The sequence below is a fragment of the Notamacropus eugenii genome, chromosome 4 (genome assembly GCF_028372415.1).
Source record: "Notamacropus eugenii isolate mMacEug1 chromosome 4, mMacEug1.pri_v2, whole genome shotgun sequence".
NCBI lineage: Eukaryota > Metazoa > Chordata > Mammalia > Diprotodontia > Macropodidae > Notamacropus > Notamacropus eugenii.
The window spans coordinates 245,667,138-245,691,396 of NC_092875.1; the positions used below are offsets into that span (position 1 = coordinate 245,667,138).

The 24,259-nt window shown below is 38.1% G+C and overlaps 1 pseudogene; it reads left to right on the forward strand.

Moving 5' to 3' along the window:
* The first annotated feature begins 607 nt into the window (after positions 1-607).
* Positions 608-24,055, forward strand: LOC140502467 (E3 ubiquitin-protein ligase TRIM58-like; annotated as a pseudogene).
* The last annotated feature ends 204 nt before the right edge of the window (positions 24,056-24,259 follow it).

The window sequence follows — 24,259 nt, forward strand, 5'->3', positions numbered from 1 at the left end:
TGGTATCTTGAATGGTGAGAATCAGTGAAACATAAATTTCCTCAAGAGAAAAGATTAAATAGCCAGAAGATTCAAGGTCAGAATATATTGATAAGAAAAAATTGTTTATTGCTCTATTGAGAGCAGGGGTAGATTTTGGAAGAATCAATGGCATTCTAACACTATGAACTATACAAAATGTATAGAGAAAGGGGGCTTGATATTAGACTGAGCAGGGAAATAAGAACTGCCCCTACAGATCCTCCTGAAACATTGTATCCAAGTTCATCACACCTGAGGGGAGAATAGGAAATTGACGAGGCCCCACCTCAGATTAAAGAAAGTATACCTTTAGCCAGAATGATGACTCCAAAGCTGCAAATCAGAAAACAGTAAACAACAGTGAATGAGGCTAGGATAGTGTGTTCATGGACTCCAGAAATATGACTGACCCTCTATCTGCCCTGTTTCTGATTATTGTCTCCTTGTTTCTTTTTGGCTTTTTGTTTGTTCACCTTGTTTGTCAGATTTGTTTTCTGCAGGCTTAGTATCCTCCACCTGCAGATGCCTGATCGCTTAAGCTGGATATCACCCACTGTCTGATGTGCTGTGTCACCCCTGGACCTGGATGCCAGCTAAAGAACTAACCCCTCGAATGGGACCATTTGAGGCAGGGACAGCTCTACACCCAATTTCAGCAGAAAGTAACTATTGAAGAAGAGACTTTCACCCCTTACCCCCAAGGGATTTGGGGCCCCTTTTGTTCGAGAGGGGGCATGGATGGGATGCTTGTGCTCAAGCTCCACCCTGAGATATTGTTTTGTATGCTTATTTTCTGTTATCTCTGTTAAAAGTTCTGTTGATGCCAGTTGCCCCACGAACCTATGTAATGAATACAAAAGATCTTGGGGCCACATATAATGGTCATTTAAATGGGAAGATCTTTCCCATTCATTAATAGGCCCATGTGACCTGCTTACATCATATGGAAGTCTAAGTCACATGTGGTGGAAGGAGTTTGCTGAATGGGTGGAGCAGGAAGAGGTGGAGCTAGAGCAGAGCTGAGATGAAATAAGTTATGAGAGCAGTCAGAGCTAGGAAGGATGCAGGCAAGCAGGAAGCTGGCTAACGTGAGTGAAAGAGCTTATTTGTGATTTTGTTTAAGAAAGCCTGCTTGTGATTTGTTTGTGGGAAGCCTAGCAGGGGGAAGACTTGAGGATGGTGTTGTCCTCTGCATTGTTATGTATGTTATCTATGTATTATCTCATGTAGAAAGTCTGCTATATTTCATGATTCAGAATTGCACCGGGATATTCATGGCCTCCATAGGTGCTGTGAATACCACATTGGCACTACACACCATGATCTCAGAAGAATCAAAAAAGTGCAGATGACTCAAAATACAATGAAAATATGCATGGTGAAACAGGCCATAGCATATTACCAATGGTGACTTAGGAGTAAAACTGGCATAAAAGACATCCTTGAGGAAATGTGATTATAAAACAAGACTGGTAATGAAATGAGAGCAAAAAATAAAACGATGACCAAGGCTGTCTGCACAGTGTGCCTTCCTTTATTCTACAATTCTATACCTCATATCTCCTCCACACCATTCCTTCTCTCCTTTTTTGTTCCAGGCTTAGAGAAAAGGGTGGTCATTCTTGCCCACGTCAATTCCTCTGTGACTCTGCTAGGAAGCTTATCTATTTGATTTTCCTCTCTCTTTCTATTTGTCAATCTTCATTTGTTCCTGCTCTAATGCCCAGAGCTTCCTGATAACTAAAAAAGAATACCTTAAGTTGATATTTCTGTTCCCTCAAACTATATCTCTTCTCCCATTAACAAAAGGCAAAGGATATGGGATTACAGTCAAGAATAACTTAGTCAGCAAAATGGAGTATAATACTACAAGGGAAAAAAATAGATATTTAATGAAACAGAGGACTTCCAAGCATTCCTGATTTAAAAAAAAAGATCAGAGCTGCAGAAAAACTTTGAAGTACAAACACGGGAATGAAGAGAAACATAGAATGCAAAATATCTAATTGGGATTCCAGAGGACTAATGACCAAACATACTACCCACTTCCTGATAGAGATGCAAAGGATGCAGAATGAGACAAATATTTTTTAGGACATGGCCAATATGGAAGTTTGTTTTATTTGACTATACATGTGTGTGGTGAGTTTTGTTTTTCTTGTATTCTCAATGAGAATAATAGTATTGGCAAAGGAGAGTGAGAAGGCTGGTTAAAACAAAATATATTAGAAAAAAAAAAGAAATTAAACCTGCAGACTGACTAACACAGTGACCAATCACAATAACTGGGGACTCATGATGAAACATCTCCTGACAGAGAGGTCATGAACTCAGAACACAGATTGAAACATACTTTTTTAGATATGGCCATTGAAAAATTTTGTTTTGCCTGACTATACATATTTGTAACAGGAGCATTGTTGGGTGGAGCAGAGATGTGAGAGGGTGAAAAGACCAATCTCTGTTTGAAAATTAACTTTAATTTGAATAAAGAAAAAGCACAATTCTGACCATAGTGGTTTGCCATTTCCTTCTCCAGTTCATTTTACAGATGAGGAAACTGAGGCAAACAGGGTTCAGTGACTTGCCCAGGTTCACATTGCTAATATGTGTCTGAGGCTGGATTTGCATTCAGGTCTTTTGGACTCCAGGCCTGGCATTCTATCAACTGTACCACTGAGCTGCCTAGACTATAGTAAGAATTCAATAAATGCTTGTTTCCTGTTTGCCAGTTCTTGAATCCATTCTTTATTCTCCTTTCCTGACTACCATTCTGATCTAGGTTCCATTAATTAAAGAGATTTTTAATTGGTTCTCATTTCTCCCATATCATTTTGTAGACTTTAAGACTTGAACAAAACTGTGTTCTTATACATATGGCAAAGCATATTAATGCTTGTGATCTTGGTAGCCACAAATTGGAAACTAAGGAGAAGGTATTGTATTGGGGAATGGCTTTATTAATTGTGGCATATGATTACAATGAAATATTATTTTACCACTTGAAATTATGAAATAGACAATTTCAAAGGAAACTGGGGAGACCTTTATGAACTGATGTAGAGCAAAATGGCCAGGACAGGGAGAACAATTTATGTAATGATAACACTTTGGAGAAAAACAACTGGAACTCTTAACACAAAGATAAACCACAAATCTAGAAAATGCAGATGATATCTACCACTCCCTGACAGAGAGAGGAACTTAAAATGCAGAATAAGATATATATTTTCAAACACAGCAAATGTAGGAAATTGTTTTGCCAGACTATGTAGTCATAGAGTTATTTGTTGGTTTTTTAATACAAGGTTAGAGGGAGGTGTGGGATGGGAACATTAATTTTAAAAATTCATTATTATTAGAAAAGCTACAGACTGATGTTATATATTTGGAAAGTAAGCTGTATATAACAGACCTGCTGTTTTATGTATAATCCTCTTTTTCTGTTCTACAGGATACATGACATGACTTGCAGCTGACTTGTACTTGAGTGAGGGAGCCTCATTTTCTGATGGCTCTGGAGGAGAATGAGGTTGGTGACCTTGCACAATCCTCCCTCCCTCATTTCCAAGCCAACTGCAAGTCATGTCATCATTCATTGATGTCATGGTCCTCTTTCAGAATGCAGGACAAACACAACAACAACGTATATGGAAATGCCTATTCCATTTGTGTTTAAATTCAGAACAAAAATTTAAAAAAAATAATTTAAAAGATAGGCCAGAGCCAGACTGTGAGGAACTTTGAATCCCAAATAGAGGACTTTATATTTGATCTTAAAGTCAGAAAGGGGTCAATGAAGCATTTTGAGCAGGTCAACCTGAGCAGAGCTATGCTTTAGCAATATCAGTTTAGTGGCTGCGTAGAGAATGGGCTGGAGACCAGGATACCATTTAAAAAGTGGCTGTAATAGCTCGAGTGAGGGGCCATTAGGGTTTGAACTAGGGTGGCAATCATATAATTAGAGGAAGGGGATAGATGTGAGAGATGTGGAGATCAAATCCATAAAGTATGGCAACTGATCAAATATGAATATTCAGAGAGAGGGAAGTATCAAAGAGAGCGCTCAGGTTGTGAGCCTGAGTGGCTGAGATGATGGTGCCATCAATGGAAATAAGGAAAATGGGAGACACTTTGGGTGGGATAGGGGGTGTTAACATTTTGAATTTAAGATTACTACAGGACAAATTACATCTTCTTAAAAATATATTGACAACCCCCCAAGAAAACCCTATATAAAATAGCTTTATATTTAGGCAATACACTCTATAGAACACCATAATTTCATTATGGGATTACACAACATTCTCATACCCTTTAAAAATGATTATAATATAGATAACATTAGCCCATGTGCTCTCATCCTGCTCGTTTCTCTTTCTGTCTTTCCCCTTCCTCCTTTCCTCTTCCCAGGGGTCATTCCCTAGCAGGATCAAACTCAACTCCTGAAGAAGAGTTTCTTGGGCAGCCTTTAGGAAATAATAATTATAACATACGAAGAAGTATAGAGAAAGTAAAAGGGAAGAGTCAGCCCTTCCATAAAGGATCATCTATCTGCCTTTGGAATACTATGGAGTCTCAGGAAGGCTATAACCAAATGCCATTGGCTCTGAGTTGGTTGATGTTTGAGGATGGAACTAAAAAAGATTAGAAAGCAAAGACTATGAGAGATGATAACATTTAAATCTTTTTTAAATTCAGTTTTATTTTATTTTCAGTACTGAATTTTGTCCCTCTCACCTTGCCTTCCCCCACTCATTGAGAAGGTAAAAAAAAAAATCTCATCACAAATATATATATGTATATTTGAACAAAATAAATACATTCTTGCATTAGCTATGTGAAAAAAAAGAAAGGAAAGAAAGGAGGAAAGGAAGAAAGAAAGGAAAGAAGGAAGAAAGGGAGGAAAGAAAGGAAGGAAGGTGTATGTAACAGAGACCTGAAGAGGGAGGGAGAGAGGAAGGAAAGAAGACAAAAAGGAAGAAAAGTATAGTATTTAAATCTATGAATTATGAATCAAATGGATAAGGTGAATTCAGACTTGTTCACCAAAATATCAGGAAGACAGGGCACCCTTTAGAGTCTAAATGAATTAAGTCTGGGACAAATATATACGTGGGTAACTACTGTTTATAAATTTATATTCCTAAGAAATGGTATAATAAGTATGAGTGGATTCAACAAGGGTTTGGACAATTTTACAAATGATGACCACAAATGGCTTAGAAAGCCTTTCAAGTTAATGTCAGAGAGGACAACTTTGCCCTCCAAGGCATATCTCATCAGTTTCTTTTGGCTACAGAATACTTGGACAGTTGAAGCAGGCATCTGACTTTGTATGTCAATTCCTGTGTTCCTATCCAAGTGGAAAGGTCTAGTAGGCATTTAGAAATGCAGTACTAGAGTTAAAAATAGGTAGTAAGTAATAGAATCAAGATTGAAGCCCAGGTCATATGAGTCCATCCAAGGCCAGAGCTCTTTTCCCTACTGCTTACTGCTTTCTTGTGAAGGTAACTCTCCCCCAGCTATACTATGACAGCGAAGATTTTAGTGTTGCATTCATTGTAATCATTTGAAAACTGGTAATTTGTGTATCATTTCAGAACCCCCTAAATTGGACCCATAGTTACTCTACAGAGTTTGGTCTGAGGGAAATGAAGTGGATGAAGAATATCTATTATTCAGACCATGATATGCAGTTAAATAAACAATCTATAGAGCTTATCCATCAAGGTATGTGTATATATGTATATAATTTTATATATACATATGTATATATACATAAAATTACAAATATATGTGTGTATAAAACCTTCAACAGACCCTATAGATGGAAAATTAGCTGAGCTCATAATTGAACAGGAGAAAGAAGGCAGGCTGGGTTGCCCAGGGTGAACTGGATTGCCTTTGGGAAATGGCAAAGTTCCTATAATGACCCCAACCAAGCATCTCCTTGAAACAAAGGCCTGTCTTTTTAACACCTATGTTCTTTCTCGTGGTGGTACATGACTCTGAGTCACTGAAGAGCTGAACTTTAAGATTATTCAAAAACAAAGAAGAGGTTCATGGTGGGTATGAGCAGGGCAAAACAGTTACATGCTGAGGATTGTGCAGGATGTAAAGGCTGTCATCAAAATAATATAATGTTCCCAAACAGGGGTATTCTTGTTAAGAGAAAGCAATGAAGTTCCTTCCCCTGCCACCACCCCAGAACTCTGGTGAATTCCCTCTACCATACATAGGATAGGAATATGAAATTAGCAGGCACAGACGAAAAGCAGTCTGCATCATTGAAGAGAATACTCATGGGTCCCCAGGAGCTTATAAAACAAATACGCCGACTGAAACAGTTCACCAGAACACTTCACCACTGGACTTCAAACAATTCAGGGTAGATGAGAATTTAAGAGGAAAACCCTGACTGATCAGAAGCACTTATTAACCAGGTTCTGTCTCCTGCCCCTGAAACCTCATAAACATTAAGCAAAGCCCCAATGAAATAGGGCAATTTATATGTAAGGTTTTTTTTTTTTCTGAAAAAAAAAATCTACCAAAGCATCATGCCATACATTTATTTAGTATATTCACATGTCTTGTGCCAGTTGGGTACCATATCAGGCAAATTAAAGTGTCCTCAAAAAGGGTCACTGTCTACAAAGAAAAGGGACTTGACAACCTACAAGAAAAAACAGAAGCAACATAATGTAGCCACAAATACCAAGTGCACAAATATCATGACTAGAGTTTGTTGCTGACAGATTGAAATATTTTGAACTTTTAAGCAAGGCTTTCCCTTTTGAACTCTTTGTATCTTTCCTTGGACAGGGAAATGGGTTGTCGTTAACTTATAGGGTCATTCTTCTAATTGTAGAGTGAGACAACCCTTGATTTGAACTCAGGAAGATTCATCTTCCTGACAGCCAGCTCAGTGCTCTGTCCACTGTACCACCTACCTGCCCTCTTCCCCATTAACCCTTCAAAAACCTCTGAGAAATATTTAAACAAAAAAGAATTTCCATTTTCCTCCTGACTTTCTTTTTCTATGTTGAACTGAAATATGATAATATTATATTAAAGAGAATGTTCAGAAATATTGCAATAGCAATTCAAATGATTGGTGTTTTTTTCTTTTTAACTCTGGACCTAAGACTTAATTTGTGTACGAAACCTGAAAGGTAGATATTTTCCTCATTGAGGCAGAGCAGACTTGAAGTCTAAAAGAATATCCTGGTGACAATGAAAGGTTAAGAAGCTAATATGCATAAAATAGTACTTGAATTTGGGTGCCTTCTTTTTGTTACGCTAGATCGTCTCTCAGAATTTTTTTGAAGTTTATCTTATTTTATTGAAAGCTTTAGTTTTCATGTTACTCACACCCTTCCCTCACCCCTTATCCAATTTACTGTCAGTCTGTGTTATTTCCACCTTTGTACCATCTCTTATGAACACATCCTCAGGCACTGCTACCACCTCAGTACAAGCCTTCTGACCCCTCAGAGCTGAACTGTTATGATCTTCTCCTGGTGCGGCTGTCTGCCTCAAGTTCCTCCCCTACTGCAATCCATTCTCCATTCAGCTCTCAAAGTGATTTTCCTAAAGTGCATTTTGAACCATGTCACTCCTGTCTCATCCTTTCAATAAACTCAACGGCTCCCCATTGCCTCCAGGATCAAATATAAAATCTTCTGTTTGGCCTTCATAATCTGACCCCTTGCTACTTCTCTAGTTTTTGCATCTTACTGCCTCCGCTCCACATACTATGTGATCAAATGACATTGGCCTCTTTACCATTCCTGGAACAAGGCTCTACATCTCTGGATTTTTCTTGGTGCCTAGAGCTCTGTCTCTCCTTGTGCCAGCCTCCTCACTTCCTTTAACTCTCAGTTAAAGCTTTTCCCATTCTTCTTAACCTTAGTGCCTTTACTCTGAGATTATTTTCGTTTTTTCCTGTATATATCTTATTTGCACATTTTTGCTGTTCAATCATCTCAGTTGTTTCTAACTCTTTGTGACCCCATTTGGAATTTTCTTGGCAAAGATACTGGAGTGGTTTGCCATTTCCTTCTCCAACTTATTTTATAAATGAAGAACTGAGGCAAATAGGGTTAAGTTAAGCTCAGGATTACACAGCTAGTAAGTACCTGAGGCCAGATTTGAACTCATGTAAGATGAATCTTCTTGACTCCAGACTTGGCACTCTATCCACTGGGCCACCTAGCTGTCCACGTTTGTACATAGCCCTTTGTATATTGTTTCCCCCATCATTCTGTGAGCTCCTTGGGAACAGGGACTATTTTTTTTAACCTTTGAATTACCACTGCTTAGCATATAGTAGATGTTTAATAAATAAATGCTAGTTAACTGATTGACCTTCATTTCCAAGTATAACCTTTTTCTCCCCCTTACCTAATGAGTCAGTCATCCCTTATAACAATGATCTTAGAGGAAAAAAAAGGCAGTTCAGTAAGAGCAGCACAACGGTGACTAAGTGGCTGACTATGCTGTATTCCACAACTGTAGCACACTTCTGCTCATTGTAATCCAATGACATTCAATATCTTTTATTATTTTTCTTTCTTTTTACAGTGGAGTCATTGTGAATATTTTTTTATTGGTTCTGCATCCTTCATTCTGCAGCAGTTCATATTTTTTCCCATACAGGAGGTTGTTGGATAATAACTAGAGGATAATAATAGTTGAAGCTTACTGACATGTAGCACTTTTTGTTAGAAAGAACTTTCAAATTTCAAATCCTCACATGGAGTAGGTAAAGCTCTCTACAATCTAGTGCATCTTATCTAAACAACATCATCTCCAACTATTTCCAAAAACCTACCAAGTGAAAACCAACTCCCCCATCCTTCTACACATCACTCATTCCCTACTTTATTCCTCATGTTAGCCTCTGCCTGAAATATCTTCTACCCTTGTGCTCCATCTATCCAACTCATTCCCAGTCTTTGAGGCCCACCCTACATCCCATTACTTCCATGAATCAAAATATTAGAACTGGAGAAAACTTTAAAGATGATCTAGTCCAACACCCTTAATTTACTGATAAGAAAAACTTGGGGGGCCATGGGTTAAGCAACTTTTTCAAGGTCCCATAGTTAGTGACAGAGCTGGAAACAGAGCTCAGGTTTTCTGAGCCCCAATCCTATATTCCATCCCATAATTTTATCTACTTGTATCATAAAGCCTTCAGTCAGTTGCTGTACTTCACTTTGACCCCCTTCCTTTTCTGACCTCTGAGGAACTGTACCATACTTGATTGTGAATTGTCATATTGTCATCTAATTTTTTCTCATCTCCTCAAAACTGTAGACTCCCGAAGGGCAATGATTTTTGCCCTTTTAGGTTTTCAGATCCTTACTGCCAACCTGAGGGGAATGGCTATGAGGTTGTTGTTGAATTGTTCAGTTGCCTCTGACACTGTGATACCATGGACCCCAGGGGATATTCTTGGCAAAGATACTGGAATGGTTTGAAATTTCCTTCTCCAGTGTGTCCCCCATTTACAGATGAGGAACTGAGGCAACTAGGGGATAAGCGACTTGCCCAGGGTCACATAAATAGTAAGTGTCTGAGGCTGGATTTGAACTCAGATCTTCCTGACTCGAGGCCTTGTGCTCTTTCCTCTGCATCATCTAGCTGCTCTGGCTATTGTGTTACCATAACTCATATTCAACTCTCCATTATCTTTTTGCTACTTCATGTTTTTCAATCCCTGTGTCTGAAAAGAAAATTCAAAAGAATAATGGTAGAGGATAAATTCATATATTTTTTCTTTCTTTCTCCTTTTTCTTTCCTTCCTTCCTTCTTTCCTTCCTTCTTTCTTTCTTTCCTTCTTTCTTTCTTTCTTTCTTTCTTTCTTTCTTTCTTTCTTTCTTTCTTTCTTTCTTTCTTTCTTTCTTTCTTTCTTTCTTTCTTCCTTTCTTCCTTCCTTCCTTTCTTTCTTTCTTCCTTCCTTCCTTTCTTCCTTCTTTCTTTTTTCTTAAGAAATCTTACTTTAGAACATATTATCTCCTGAATTTTTTTTCAGAATTTAGTAACAGATTTACAGCCAGAAGTGATCTTAGAGATCATTTCAGTCTAATTTTCTTATTTTAGAGATGAGAAAACTGGAGCAAAGAGAGATGATTTACTTGTCTAAAGTAATAAGAAGAAGAATCAGGATTTGAATCCAAGTCCTCTGACTTCCAATTCTGCTTCCACTATATCAAGTCTCTTTCTTAGTATAGGAGTCCCTTTGGAAAATGCAGATTCAATTTGAGGTTTTGAGTATTCTCTGCCACATATATAAACAACCCAGAGGGAGCTCTTAGTAAAATGGAGCACAAGGCAGCCTGCTACTGTACTGTACACCTTGGATAACTTATCTGGGGAGCAGCCACCTGGGAGAGGTAAGGAAGACAATAAGCCACCATCTCCTCTCCTTCCCATACCTCCAAATAAAAAAATTCCTGTGCATTTAATGAATTGGCAATTAATTGGGTCAATTAACACTTTGGAGGATTAAGCCTATCTGCCAATTACAACTCAAGAGTTCATTTCCTTAATCTAATCCACACCTTCACCGAAACAATTTTTGTTTAGGGGGAAGAGGAGAGGAAAGATATTTTGGGACCTGGAACACATAGGAAAAGATTCTCTTCTCCTCTCCCCGCCCCACCCCTCACCTCGTATTAGGTTACCACTGCTCGAGTTAGGAGGTTAAATATAGTTTGGAAGACTTACTAATAAGCCTATCCTGGTTTGGCTCAATTCCCCCAGACCCAGCTCATCCATTATGCTCTAGGGCTTCTGCTCAGCTGTGGCTCTCTATATAGTGCCTGACCTTCCTCCTATTGGAGTGGGGTATTGGGGTAGGGGGGAGGGGAGAGGGGACTGGTAGAAAGGAAGAAAAAAAAAGAAGGGAAAAAATTCACTAGTCAGAGTTGACTCCTTTACTGGGAGAACTCCCATAACCTATCCCAGGTAGATACAGAAAGTTTCTCCCAATAAAGCATGTAAATAATTTAAAATTTCTCCCCCTCCCTTTCCTTTTCTTTCATTTATTTTCTTTCTTTCCCTTCCTTTTATAAAATGTCTCTGCACATTACAAAAAATTAAACATAACAAAAATAACATGGGCATTTCCATATAAATGACAGAACAGAAAAAAGATTACATATGAAAGTATAGGTCTCTTATATACAGCTTGCATTTTTTGTTAATTTATAAGAAATTCAACATGCAACTTTCAGTACTATCTTGTCTGTGATTCTTTGAGCCTCCCTTCTATTCTCTTCTGTGCATTTAAAAATATATGTACTTCAATGATTCTCTTTTCTTTCTTTTCTTATTTTTACTCTTCACATGTACCTGCTTCCTATTACATTTGTAATGAGGGTTTTTTTTTAATTGATATTTTTGGAGGTAGGGAAAGTGGATGGGAGAGAAAATAAATGCTTGTTCATTGGATAAAATTATAAAATGAAATGGAGGAAAATGAAAATATGGTTAAATAGTCCTCTTGCATTTCTTTTGCTTTTTTTTGGATACTTTACCCTTGACTCCTCAGAAATCTCCTGCAAAAAAAAAAAAAGAAAGAAAGAAAGAAAGAAAGGAAAGAAAAGAAAAAGAAAAACAAAGCCTTTATGAGAAACATGCATGGCCAAAAAAAACAAATGACCACATTGACCATTTCCAAAATGTATGTTTTATTTTCCATTTTGAGTCCATTATATCTCTGTCAAGAGGTAAGTACCATGCTTTATTATCAATATTCTGGAGTTATAAATTGGTCATTGTATTGATTAGAATTCTTAAGTTTCTCAAAATTGCCTTTTATCAGAACACTGTCATAAATTTTCTCCTGGTTCTGCTTATTTCATTCTGCATTAGTTCATGCAAGTCTTCTCAGGTTGCTCTGAAACCATCCCTTTTTGTTATTCCTTATAGTATAACAATATTCCATTATATTGATAAATCATAATTTGTTCAGGCATTCTCCAATTGATAGATACCTCCCTTCATTTTCAGTTTGGTATATTTTCCTCTTTTGATCTCTTTGGAGTATAGAACTACAAGTGACACCACTGGGGCAAATGGTACTCAAAGTTTAATGACTTCTTGGTAATGGTTACAAATTGCTTTCCTGAAAGCATACCAATCTGCAAGTTCATCAACAATGCATTAATGTTCCTGTTTTCCCACAGCCCCTGCAACCATTGTCACTTTACTCTTGTCCCCTTTTATAGTTTATCTGACCATATAATGTTAATTGCTGATCTTCTAATTTCTGCAAGACTGCTTTCTAGTTTTGCTAGAGGTTTTTGTCCAACACTGTGGCCTTATCCCAGTAGCTGAGGTGTATGTGTTTATCAGACACTATTCAACTATATTTATTTATTTCCGTAGGTGATAATTTACTCTGTTCCATTCATCATTCTCTGTTTTTAATCAGTACCAAATTGTTTTGATCATCACTGTTTTGAACTTTGAAATAATGGCTGTATTAGACCTTCTTCTTTCCCATTGTCCCCCCTTATTTTGCTTGTGATTATTGGCCTTATGTTCCTTCAGATGAATTTTCTTATTATTTTTTCTAATTCTATAAAATAATTTCTTGGTAATTTATATGACACTGAATAAATGTTAACTTAAGTAGTGGTTGTCATTTTTGTTAGTTTGTCATTGGGATGGCCTACCCACGAACACTGAATATTTCTCCAATTATGTAGGTCTGTTTTTATTTTTGTAAAATTTCTTGTAGTTGGATTAATATATTTCTGGATTTAAGTAAATAGACTCCTAAGTATAATTGGTTTTGGATGGAAATTCTCTTTCTATTTCTTCTTGTGGAGTTTTGTTGGTAATAAACTGGAATTTTGATGATTTATGTGAATATGCTTTTTATCCTGTAATTTTTCTGAATTTATCTATTGTGTCGAACAATTTTAATGGACAATTTAGGGTTTTCTAAGTAAATCATATCATCTGAAAAATTGATAATTTTGTTCTTGCTTTTCATGTGCTTATTCTCTTGATTTTTTTTCTTTTCTCATTTCTATAGCTAGCCTTTCTAGCACTATGTTAAATAGTAGTGATGATAATGGGCATCTGTGCTTTATCTCTAAAGTCACTAGAAAGTATGCTAATCTGTTTCCATTACATATAATGCTGGTTTTTGTTTTAGATGAATATTACTTAAAAAATTAAGTAAAGATTCATTTATTCCTGTGCTTTCTAGTATTTTAAAAGATATGTGTTGAATATTGTCAAAAACCTTTTCAGCACCAATGGATATCATCATGTAGTTTTTTAATATTTATGTTATTAATATGACTTATTATGTTTACTATCTTCTTTTTTATTGAACCAACTCTCCATTCATGGTATAAATTCATCTTGAACATACTGTTGTAGTCTATTTGCTAACATTTACTTAATATTTTGACATTAATTTTCTCTATGGATATTGGTCTATAATTTTCTAGCTCCACTCTATTACTGGTATAGGTATCAAGACCATATTTGTATCATGGAAAGAAATTTTAAAAGTGCCTTGTTTTCTATTTTGAAAACAGAAGTTTTTGTAATATTGAGATGTATTATTTGAATATTTGATAGATTTCACTTGTAAATTCACCATTTATGGCTGGCTCATTTTAAAAATGTTGATCTATTTAAATAATGTAGTTCTGTTAATTTCGGTATTATGAATATTTATCCATTTCATCTACGACTTTTGTTGACATATGCAAAATGGTTTCTGATCTTTTTTATCTTCAGTTGTTAATTCTTTTTCATTTTTGACACAAACTGACTTTCCTTTTTTTAAAAAAAATCAGACACACTAACTTCTTATATAATTTATTAGTATTATTAGAGGGGAAAAAACAGCTCCCAGTTTAATTTTCTAATTCGTTGGGTTGGGGTTTTTTGACTATTAAGTTTTGTTATTTTCTTCCTTGATTTTCATAATTTCTACTTTGGATTTTTAAAAATTTATTTATTTATTTTTAGTTTTCAACATTCATTTCCACAAGCTTTTGAGTTCCAAATTTTCTCCCCATCTCTTCCTTCCCCCACCCCAAGACACCATGCATTCTGATTACCCCTTCCCCCAATATGCCCTCCCTTCTATCACACCCCTCCCTTCCTTTATGTCCATTTCCTCTATTTTCTTGTAGAGCAAGATAGATTTCTGTACCCCATTACCTGTATTTCTTATTTCCCAGTTGCATGTAAAAACAATTGCTAACATTCGTTTTGAAAACTTTGAGTTCCAACTTCTCTCCCTTCCTCCTTCCCCACCCATCCCCACCAAGAAGGCAAGCAATTCTATACAGATTATACATGTGTACTTATACAAAAGACTTCATAAAAGTCATGTTGTGAAAGACTAACTATATTTCCCTCCATCCTATCCTGCCCCATATTTATTCTATTCTTTCTTTTGACCTTGTCCCTCCCCAAAATGTTTACTTTAATTACCCCCTCCTCCCATTTTCCCTGCTTTCTATGATTCCCCTCCACCCCTCTTATCCCCTTCTCCCCTACTTTACTGTAGTGTAAGATAGATTTTCATACCAAACTGAGTGTGCATGTTATTCCCTCCTTAAGCCAAATGTGATGAGAGTAAGCTTCACTTTTTCATTCTTACCTTCCCCCTTTCCCCCTCCATTGAAAAAGCTTTTTCTTGTTTCTTTTATGAGAGATAATTTGCCCCATTCCATTTCTCCCTTTCTCTTCCCAGTATATTCCTCTCTCATCCCTTAATTTTATTTTTTTAGATATCATCCCTTTCTATTAAACTCACTGTGTGCCCTCTGTCTATATCTATATAATCCCTCCAACTACCCAAATACTGAGAAAAGTCTCAGGAGTTGCAAATATTATCTTTCTATATAGGAATATAAACAGTTCAACTTTAGTAAGTCCATTATGATTTCTCTTTCCTGTTTACCTTTTCATGCTTCTCTTGATTCTTGGGTTTGAAAGTCAAATTTTCTATTCAGCTCTGGTATTTTCATCAAGAATGTTTGAAAGTCCTCTATTTCACTGAATGACCATTTTTTCCCCTGAAGTATTATGCTCAGTTTTGTTGGGTAGGTGATTCTTGGTTTTAATTTAGCTCCTTTAACTTTTGGAATATCATATACCAAGCCCTTCGATCCCTTAATGTAGAAGCTGCTAACTCTTGTGTTATCCTGATTGTATTTCCACAATACTCAAATTGTTTCTTTCTGGCTGTTTGCAATATTTTTTCCTTGACCTGGGAACTCTGAAATTTGGCTACAATATTCCTAGAAGTTTTTCTTTTTGGGTCTCTTTCAGGAGGTGATCAATGGATTCTTTCAATATTTATTTTACCTTCTGGTTCTAGAATATTAGGGTAGTTTTCCTTGATAATTTTTTGGAAGAAGATGTTCAGGCTCTTTTTTGATCATGGCTTTCAGGTAGTCCCATAATTTTAAAATTGTCTCTTTTGGATCTATTTTCCAGGTCAGTTGTTTTTCCATTGAGATATTTTACATTGTGTAATATTTTTTCCTTCCTTTGATTTTATTTCATAATTTCTTGATTTTTCATGAAGTCATTAATTTTCATCTGCTCCATTCTAATCTTTAAGGAATTATTTTCTTCAGTGAGCTTTTGGATCTCCTTTTCCATCTGGCAATTCTGCTTTTTAGGGCATTCCTCTCCTCATTGGCTTTTTGGATCTTTTTTATCATTTGAGTTAGTCTGTTTTTTAAAGTGTTATTTTCTTTGGCATTTTTTTGGGTCTTATTTAGCAAGCAATTGATTCATTTTTCATGATTTTATTGCATCACTCTCATTTCTCTTCCTAATTTTTGCTCTACTTCTCTTACTTTATTTTCAAAATCCTTTTTGAGCTCTTCCATGGCCTAAGACCAATTCATATTTTTCTCGGAGGCTTTGGATGGAGGAACTTTGTTTTCTTCCATTTGCTTGCTTTGGTCTTCCTTGTCACCAGAGTAAGATTCTATAGTCTGATTCTTTTTCCAGTTTTTGCTCATTTCCCCAGCCATTTACTTGACTTCTGAGTTTTCTGTCAAGGTAGTTCTCTATTTTCAGTGGGGGTATGGGGGGTTTTTTACTATCAGCCATTTGATCCCCCCATAATCTCTGGGCCTAGAACTCCAGAAACAGTGGCTTCAGCTGCCTCTACTACTGCTGTGGTTGCCACAGGTTCCTCCGCCCCCTCCCCTCTCAGCTGTCCTGGGGCTGGACCACTCCACTCTCCTGCACTGGTCCCACAGGCTTTTCCCACTGAACTTCCAATTTATCATCAGTGCTTTGGGGTCCCGAAGTCTGGAAATCACCACAGGTGTGAGAGTTTCAGTCTCCCCAAGGTCTACTCAGGTCCTGTCTGTGCCAGTGGGGTCCACCCTGAACTGTCCCTTGACCCCTGTGTGGTGTGATAGACACTTCCTGGAGACCTTCTAGGCTGGCTTGGGCTGGAGATTTGCTTCACTCTGTCATTTGCTTCACATCTGTCGGTTCTGCAGCTCCAGAATTTGTTTAGAGTCATTCTTTACAGATATTTGGCTGGACTTGGGGGCAGTGCTCTAGAAAGTCTATACTGTTCCCTCTACTTTGGATTTTTGTTGAGATCTTTTGATCTGTTGCTTTTCTAGTTTTTTTTAAAATTGCATTCCCAGTTCATTTATCATTTTATTGATCAGTGTTCTTAAGTTTTTCAAAATTGTTTTTACAACATTGTTGTCATACATTGTTTTCTTAATTCTGCTTACAGTCCTACATAACCAACTGCCATTTGTACATCTCAGATTATACATCTCATAAGCATCCCAAACTCAACATGTCCAAAGCAGAATTCATTATTTTTTCTCCAAAAAACCTCAAACAAACCTCCCTTATTCCCAATCTCCCTGTTACTGCCTATTACTAACATCCCAGTAACCCAGGCTCGCAGCTTCCTCTCACTAAACTCACATATCCAATCCATTGCCAAATCTTATTGGGTTTGACTTCACAACATTTCTCATGCATTCCCTTTCTTCGCTCATGCAGCTACAATCCTGTTTAGGCCATCATTATCTCTCACTTGAACTATTTTAATAGCCCTTGTCTCTCTGCCTTAAATTTCTCCAATCCATTTTGCACTCAGCTGCCAAAACCCCTTTTCCTAAAATATTGATTTGACCATACTTCTTCCTTGCTCATAGAGCTTTAATGACTCCCTAGTACTTCCAGGATCAAATGTAAATTCTTCTGTTTAGAATTTAAAGATTTTGATAAGCTGGCCCCTTCCTGTCTTTCCAGTTTTCTTCCTCTTCACTCCCCTCCAGGCATTCTGTGTTCCTACAAAATTGGACTACTTGGTATGCTTTTGTATGTAACCAAGAGTGTGCTGCTGGTAAAAGTTTAATGACTGAGCTTTCTAGGGGGAAAAAAGTACATACTTGTTAATTTAATCTGCATTATTAACACTTTTTAAAAGTCTAGACAATTACACACACACAAACCCTGACCTAGCTATTTCTGAGGTAAATAAATAAGTAAATACTCTTACTGAAAATTTAACAATCACTATGGAAGCCAGTTAGAGCTAACTCCAGTACATCTCTGTACATATAATATTCCGTTTCCTATTTCTGTATCTTTGCACTAACTGTTCCCCATGCCTATTCCCTGACTTTATCTCTTAGTTCCCTTGATTTCCTTCAAGACTCAGCTCAAATCCAACCTAATCACAGAGTCCTTTCGCAGAAGCTAAACCCTTCCCTTTTCAGAATGCTTTCTATCCACTCTGTTTACATCTTTCACTTCCAGTTGGTTGTTTATATGCGGCCTCACTCATTAGAATGTAAGCTTCTGGAGGGCAGGACTTTTTTTTCCTTTGTATCCCCAGCATAATAAGGTGTCTGACACATAATAAATAATTAATAAATACTTTTTGATTTGATTTGGTTTGCCTTGTGCTCCCTGGGATGGTCCCATCTCTGGCTCCAGCCAGAGATGTTGTTGTACCTCCAGCAGGGTTTCATAGGTACTGAGTTACCTGAGCTCCATGCCCTGAATTAACCTACCCCTGTCTCCTGCTCTGGGTCAATGCCTTCTACTGACTGTGCCCTGTGTATGCTTAGAGCTTCCACAGAATTCTAACAATCTTTTTGTGCAATTCTGGACTGGTAAGACTATTTTTCTTTGCTTTTCTTTATCATTGACCTCCTAGTGCATTTTTATCATCACCATCTTCCCACAATTCTCCTTCTCACTTTCTTTTAAAAAATTTATTGTTCATTTTTTAACATTTTTTCTTTTTAAATTCTGAGTTTCAAATTCCCTCCCACCCATTGAGAAGGCAAGCAATATGATATCATATATGTGAAATCACTCAAAATGTATTTCCATATTATAAAAAAAATAAGTGAGAAAAGCATACCTCAATTTGTGGATAGCATTTTTCATTACAAGCCCTTTGAAATTGTCCTGCATCATTGTATTTCATCACGGTAGTCAAGTCTTTCACAATTGAAGTGGTGATTACAACATTGCTGTTACTGTGCCACTCTTACTGCTCTATCACTCTTATCTCTTTAGCTCTTCTAGGAATTCTTGTTGGACTTGTGTCCAACTAGCATTTTTCTTTGAGAGTTTGCTTGTAGCTGTTTTCAATTATTATTTTCTTTTGAGTTTGTGTCTTGCTCTTACCTGCCACTGTAGTAGCTTTTAATGGTCAAGTTCCTTTTTTTGTCAATTGCTCATTTTTCCAGCTTATTTTTTGACTTTGATTTTTTACTTTGAGCTTTAAGTTGAGCTCTGTTCTTCTAGGGGTGGGAAGGCATAGTCCCAAGCTTCAGGCTTTTTCATGCTGCTATTTTCAGAGCTAATTCTGAAGTTTTCAATTTTTTGGTTCTCCTGAGGTGGTGTGATGCAGGGAGAGGTGTGATCATTGTCTTCCTTGTCTGCACTCTGGTCTTTACCCATGAAGTGTCCCTGCTCCCCTGTAGCTGCAAATGCTAGCACTCCTCTCTGCCTTGGAACTGTGACCAGGACCCCTGTTCCCTTGTGACTGACCACAGCACTCCTCTGTGTCCAGAGCTGCTTATGGGCAATAGAGTTGCCAATCATCTCCAGCAGCACTCAGTGTCAGCAAAAGGTCCCCTGTAACCTCTGTCTGACCAGTTTTCTGACCCCTTTTCCATCTCTGGGCTTAGAGTTCTCCAAGTTGCTGCTGCTGCTGCTGCTGCGGCCAGGGCTGTATACTGAATAGGTGTCCACTTTGGAGTCAGAGACTTTTCTTGGTGAACTCATAAGTTTTCCTAGGCTGGAAAAATACCTTACCCTGACATTTTATTGTCTCTGCCACTCCAAAATTTGATCTGAGGTGTTATTTTAAATCTATTTGGGGCTCTTCTCATTTTCCTTTTATATGTTATGTAAAAAAGCATTGTACTAGGCTTGCTGGTAGTATGAAGATAAACAGGAAAGGGGGTGTGCCCTCAAAGAGCTTACAATTTAGTAGAGGAGATAAGACTCAAATAGGAACTCTAATTTGAGGGGAAATATACAAATATAGCTAGGTGGCACAGTAGATAAAGTGCCAGGCCTGAAGTCAGGATGACTCATCTTCCTGAGTTCAAATCCAGCCTCAAACTCTTACTAGCTGTGTGACCCTGTGCAAGTCACTTAACCCTGTGTGCCTCAGTTTCCTTATCTGCCACATGAACTGGAGAAGGAAATGGCAAACTACTTCTGTCTTTGCCAAGAAAGCTCCAAATGGGGGGGAGGAGCCAAGATGGCGGAGTAGAAAGATACACATATGCTAGCTCCTAACCCACAGCCCATAAAATACCTGTAAAGAAGAACTCCCAACAAATTCTGGAGCAGCAGAAGCCACACAACAATGGAGTGGAGGAGATTTCTGTTCCAGAGAGACCTGAAAAACTGACATGAAAGGTCCATCATGCACCAGACCCAGAGCAGAGCCCAGCCCTGCCTTGGCCACATGGCCAAGAGGAGCAGATCTGAGCAGGCTGTGGGGACAGAATCTCCAGCAGCTGCACAGGTCCCTCCACCCACAGGCACCAAAGGTCAGTGAGAAAGTCTTTTCAACTTGCTGAGAAGGGAGTTGGGTGTCCCCATAACTCAGGCCCCCTCAGGAGACAGCAGCAGAGGCAGCAGTGGACAAGGGCTCACAAAGCAGGCAGGACCTCGGATCCATTGTTGAAGGTCTCCATGTAAACCCCCTGAGGGAACTGAACCTCAGGTGGCAGCCCTGCACCGACCTGAGCAGCTGAACTTAATCTCACACTGAATAGCAGCTCCACCCCCACCAAAGCCCTAAGGCTGGGAAGCAGCATTTGAATCTCAGACCCCAAGAGCTAGCTGGGCGGAACTGGAGGCCAGGTGGGTGTGGAGAGGAAACTCAGAAGTCAAGTAACTGGCTGGGAAAATGCCCAGAACATGGAGAAAAAAAAATAAGACCATAGAAGGTTACTTTCTTGGTGAACAGATATCTCCTCCCTTCCTTTCTGATGAGGAAGAACAATGCTTACCATCAGGGAAAGACATAAAAGTCAAGGCTTCTGTATCCCAAACATCCAAAATAAATATTCAATGGGCTCAAGCCATGGAAGAGCTCAAAAAGGATTTTGAAAATCAAGTTAGAGAGGTGGAGGAAAAGCTGGGAAGAGAAATGAGAGAGATGCAAAAAAAGCATGAAAAGTAGGTCAACACCTTGCTAAAGGAGACCCCAAAAAATGCTGAAGAAAATAACACCTTGAAAAATAGGCTTATTCAATTGGCAAAAGAGGTTCAAAAAACCAATGAGGAGAAGACTTTAAAAAGCAGAATTAGCCGAATGGAAAAGGAGGTTCAAAAGCTCACTGAAGAAAATAGCTCTTTCAAAATTAGAATGGAACAGATGGAGGCTAATGACTTTATGAAAAACCAAGAAATCACAAAACAAAACCAAAAGAATGAAAAAATGGAAGATAATGTGAAATATCTCATTGGAAAAACAACTAATCTGGAAAATAGATCCAGGAGAGATAATTTAAAAATTATGGGACTGCCTGAAAGCCATGATCAAAAAAAGAGCCTAGACATCATCTTTCATGAAATTATCAAGGAAAACTGCCCTGAGATTCTAGAACCAGAGGGCAAAATAAGTATTCAAGGAATCCACAGATCACTGCCTGAAAGAGATCCAAAAAGAGAAACTCCTAGCAACATTGTGGCCAAATTCCAGAGTTCCCAGGTCAAGGAGAAAATATTACAAGCAGCTAGAAAGAAACAATTCAAGTATTGTGGAAATACAATCAGGATAACACAAGATCTAGCAGCTTCTACATTAAGGGATCGAAGGGCGTAGAATAGGATATTCCAGAGGTCAAAGGAACTAGGACTAAAACCAAGAATCACCTACCCAGCAAAACTGAGTATAATACTTCAGGGGAAAAAATGGTCTTTCAATGAAATTGAGGACTTTCAAGCATTCTCGATGAAAAGACCAGAGCTGAAAAGAAAATTTGACTTTCAAACACAAAAATGAAGAGAAGCATGAAAAGGTAAATAGCAAAGAGAAGTCATAAGGGACTTACTAAAGTTGAACTGTTTACATTCCTACATGGAAAGACAATATTTGTAACTCTTGAAACTTTTCAGTATCTGGGTACTGGGTGGGATTACACACATATACACACACACACACACACACACACATACACACAGAGACAGAGAGCACAGAGTGAATTGAATAGGATGGGGTATATATTGGGAGGAGAAAGGGAGTAATGGAATGGGGCAAATTATCTCTCATAAAAGAGGCAAGTAAAAGACTTTTTAGTGGAGGGAAAAAGAGGGGATGTGAGAGAAAAACATGAAGTTTACTCTCATCATATTCGACTAAAAGAAGGAATAAAATGCACACTCATTTTGGTATGAAAACCTATCTTACAATACAGGAAAGTGGGGGAGAAGGGGATAAGCAAGATGGAGGAAATGATGGAAGGGAGGGCAGTGGGAGGAGGGAGCAATTTGAAGTCAACACTCTTGGGGAGGGACAGGATCAAAAGAGAGAATAGAAGCAATGAGGGGCAGGATAGGGTTGAGGGAAATATAGTTAGTCTTACACAACATGACTATTATGGAAGTCATTTGCAAAACTACACAGATATGGCCTATATTGAATTGCTTGCCTTCCAAAGGGAATGGGTGGGGAGGGAGGGATGAAGAGAAGTTGGAACTCAAAGTTTTAGGAAAAACTGTCGAGTTCTGTTCTTGCCACTAGGAAATAAGAAATACAGGTAAAGGGGTATAGAAAGTTATCTGGCCCTACCGGACAAAAAAGAAGATGGGGACAAGGGAAGGGAGGGATGATAGAAGAGAGGGCAGATTGGTGATAGGGACAATTAGAATGCTTGGTGTTTTGGGGTTGGGGGAGGGGAGAAATGGGGAGAAAATTTGGAACCCAAAATTTTGTGAAAATGAATGTTAAAAATTAAACAAATAAATTAAAAAAAAAACAGCTCCAAATGGAAGTCCAACACAACTGAAACGGCTGAACGAGTATAAATGCAGTTACAGAGGCACAAAGTACTAAGGGAGTTTTAGAACAACATTAATGTAAAACTACTGGTTGAAAAATTGGGGATTGTCTTCCTTTTGAAATACTCTTCCTGAGAAAAAGGTCTTTACCACCCTTACTTACGCTCTCTTTCTTACTCAGGATTGTGGCTTCTAAAGAAATGATTTAAGATCTCCAGAATGTGCTCACCTGCAGAATTTGTCAGGCTTGTCTCACAGACTCAGTGGATTGGATTGTCCCAGATTGCCAATACAGTGTTTGCCAATCTTATCTTAGTGGCTCCAGCAAAGCTTCCATGCCCATCTGCCGAATGTGCAGGGAAATCTACTCAGAGCTTCTAATGTTGCTTTAAGGAGAAAGGGAAAACTTTCTGTTACCTGCAAACAACATTAGCAGAGGCCTGAGGGACCCAGCAAGTGGGACAGATCAGACCCTATTCTGTGCGACCCGTTCACAATCCTGGGAACATCAGGTTCGCACAATCTGACTTGTAATACCGGCTGCTAAGCCCTATGGAAAAAAGCTCTAGGAGAATCTAAAACTTGTAAATGGAAATTTAAAAAATGTTCAGAAGCTAATGCTTGAAGAGAAGAGGGTAACTCAGACAGGAGCAGTTGTGTGGACAGAACCAGTGGAAATGTCAAGAGAAATGTCTGAGGAAAAATTTTAAGAACTAAATAAATTCCTGAGTGATGAAGAAGAGGAGGTCCATAGTCGTGTGGAGCTGGATGAGGAGGAGAATGAAATATTTGAGCAGCTGAAGGAGCCTGAGCCCAGCAAGAAATCAAAACAGAGAGGAAAAAGGGATGAGCAACTTTCAACTTTCCCAACACAGGCATGACTAAGGGAAATGGCTACAGCACTGGAAGGAGAGCCTCAGGTGCCAATTAGAGACCTTGTGCAGGATGCAGAAGACAAACTGAGCAAGAGTGAGTCTCTGTTGCTTCAAAGGCCAGAACCTTTCACACCAAAATTGTGTGATTCTTATTGAATGGATTTAAGAGAATTTCTGAGGGAATTTCAACTATTGCAACGTCACTAACTATATGAATTACCTGCTGAGGATGGAAAGAGGACTTTCACATTTGCAGCTATTTCCTCAGGTCAGATGTTTATATTTCCAGAAGTCTCCACTACACAAATGAGGGAGACTTGTCTATTACGTGACTGAACATGGATGGCATTTCTGAAGAGCCATGAGACTATTTCGTCTTCACCTGTTACTTTTTGCCAATTAAAAGGGAGAACTCACCTAATGACTTCCTTCTTCACCCTTCAATATAGAATGATATTAGGTTAGAGGCCTGGTCAGACCAAGTAAGGTATTTCAGGATGATTCTGGAACTGTATCCTTTTTTTAATCCTATATGTACAAAAGGGGGCCTTGTTGGGGAGAACTGGAAGTTGAATTCTACACTACCAGGGCAAATATCAATTTCTTTGTTGTTAATTAAGAAACTATACAGTGAGATTGTGTATTGTCTACTCCTTAAGTCAGTTATGTCTGACAAATGTGATTTACTACAGAAAATATGTAACAACTTGCCCTTTTCTCCCTTTACATTTCCATCCTAGAATATTGTCAATGGGAAATTGGTGTTGGACTTGGAATAATGGAAAGACTTGCTGGAATCCCATGCCTCCAAGGAGATGCTAACTGTGGCCATG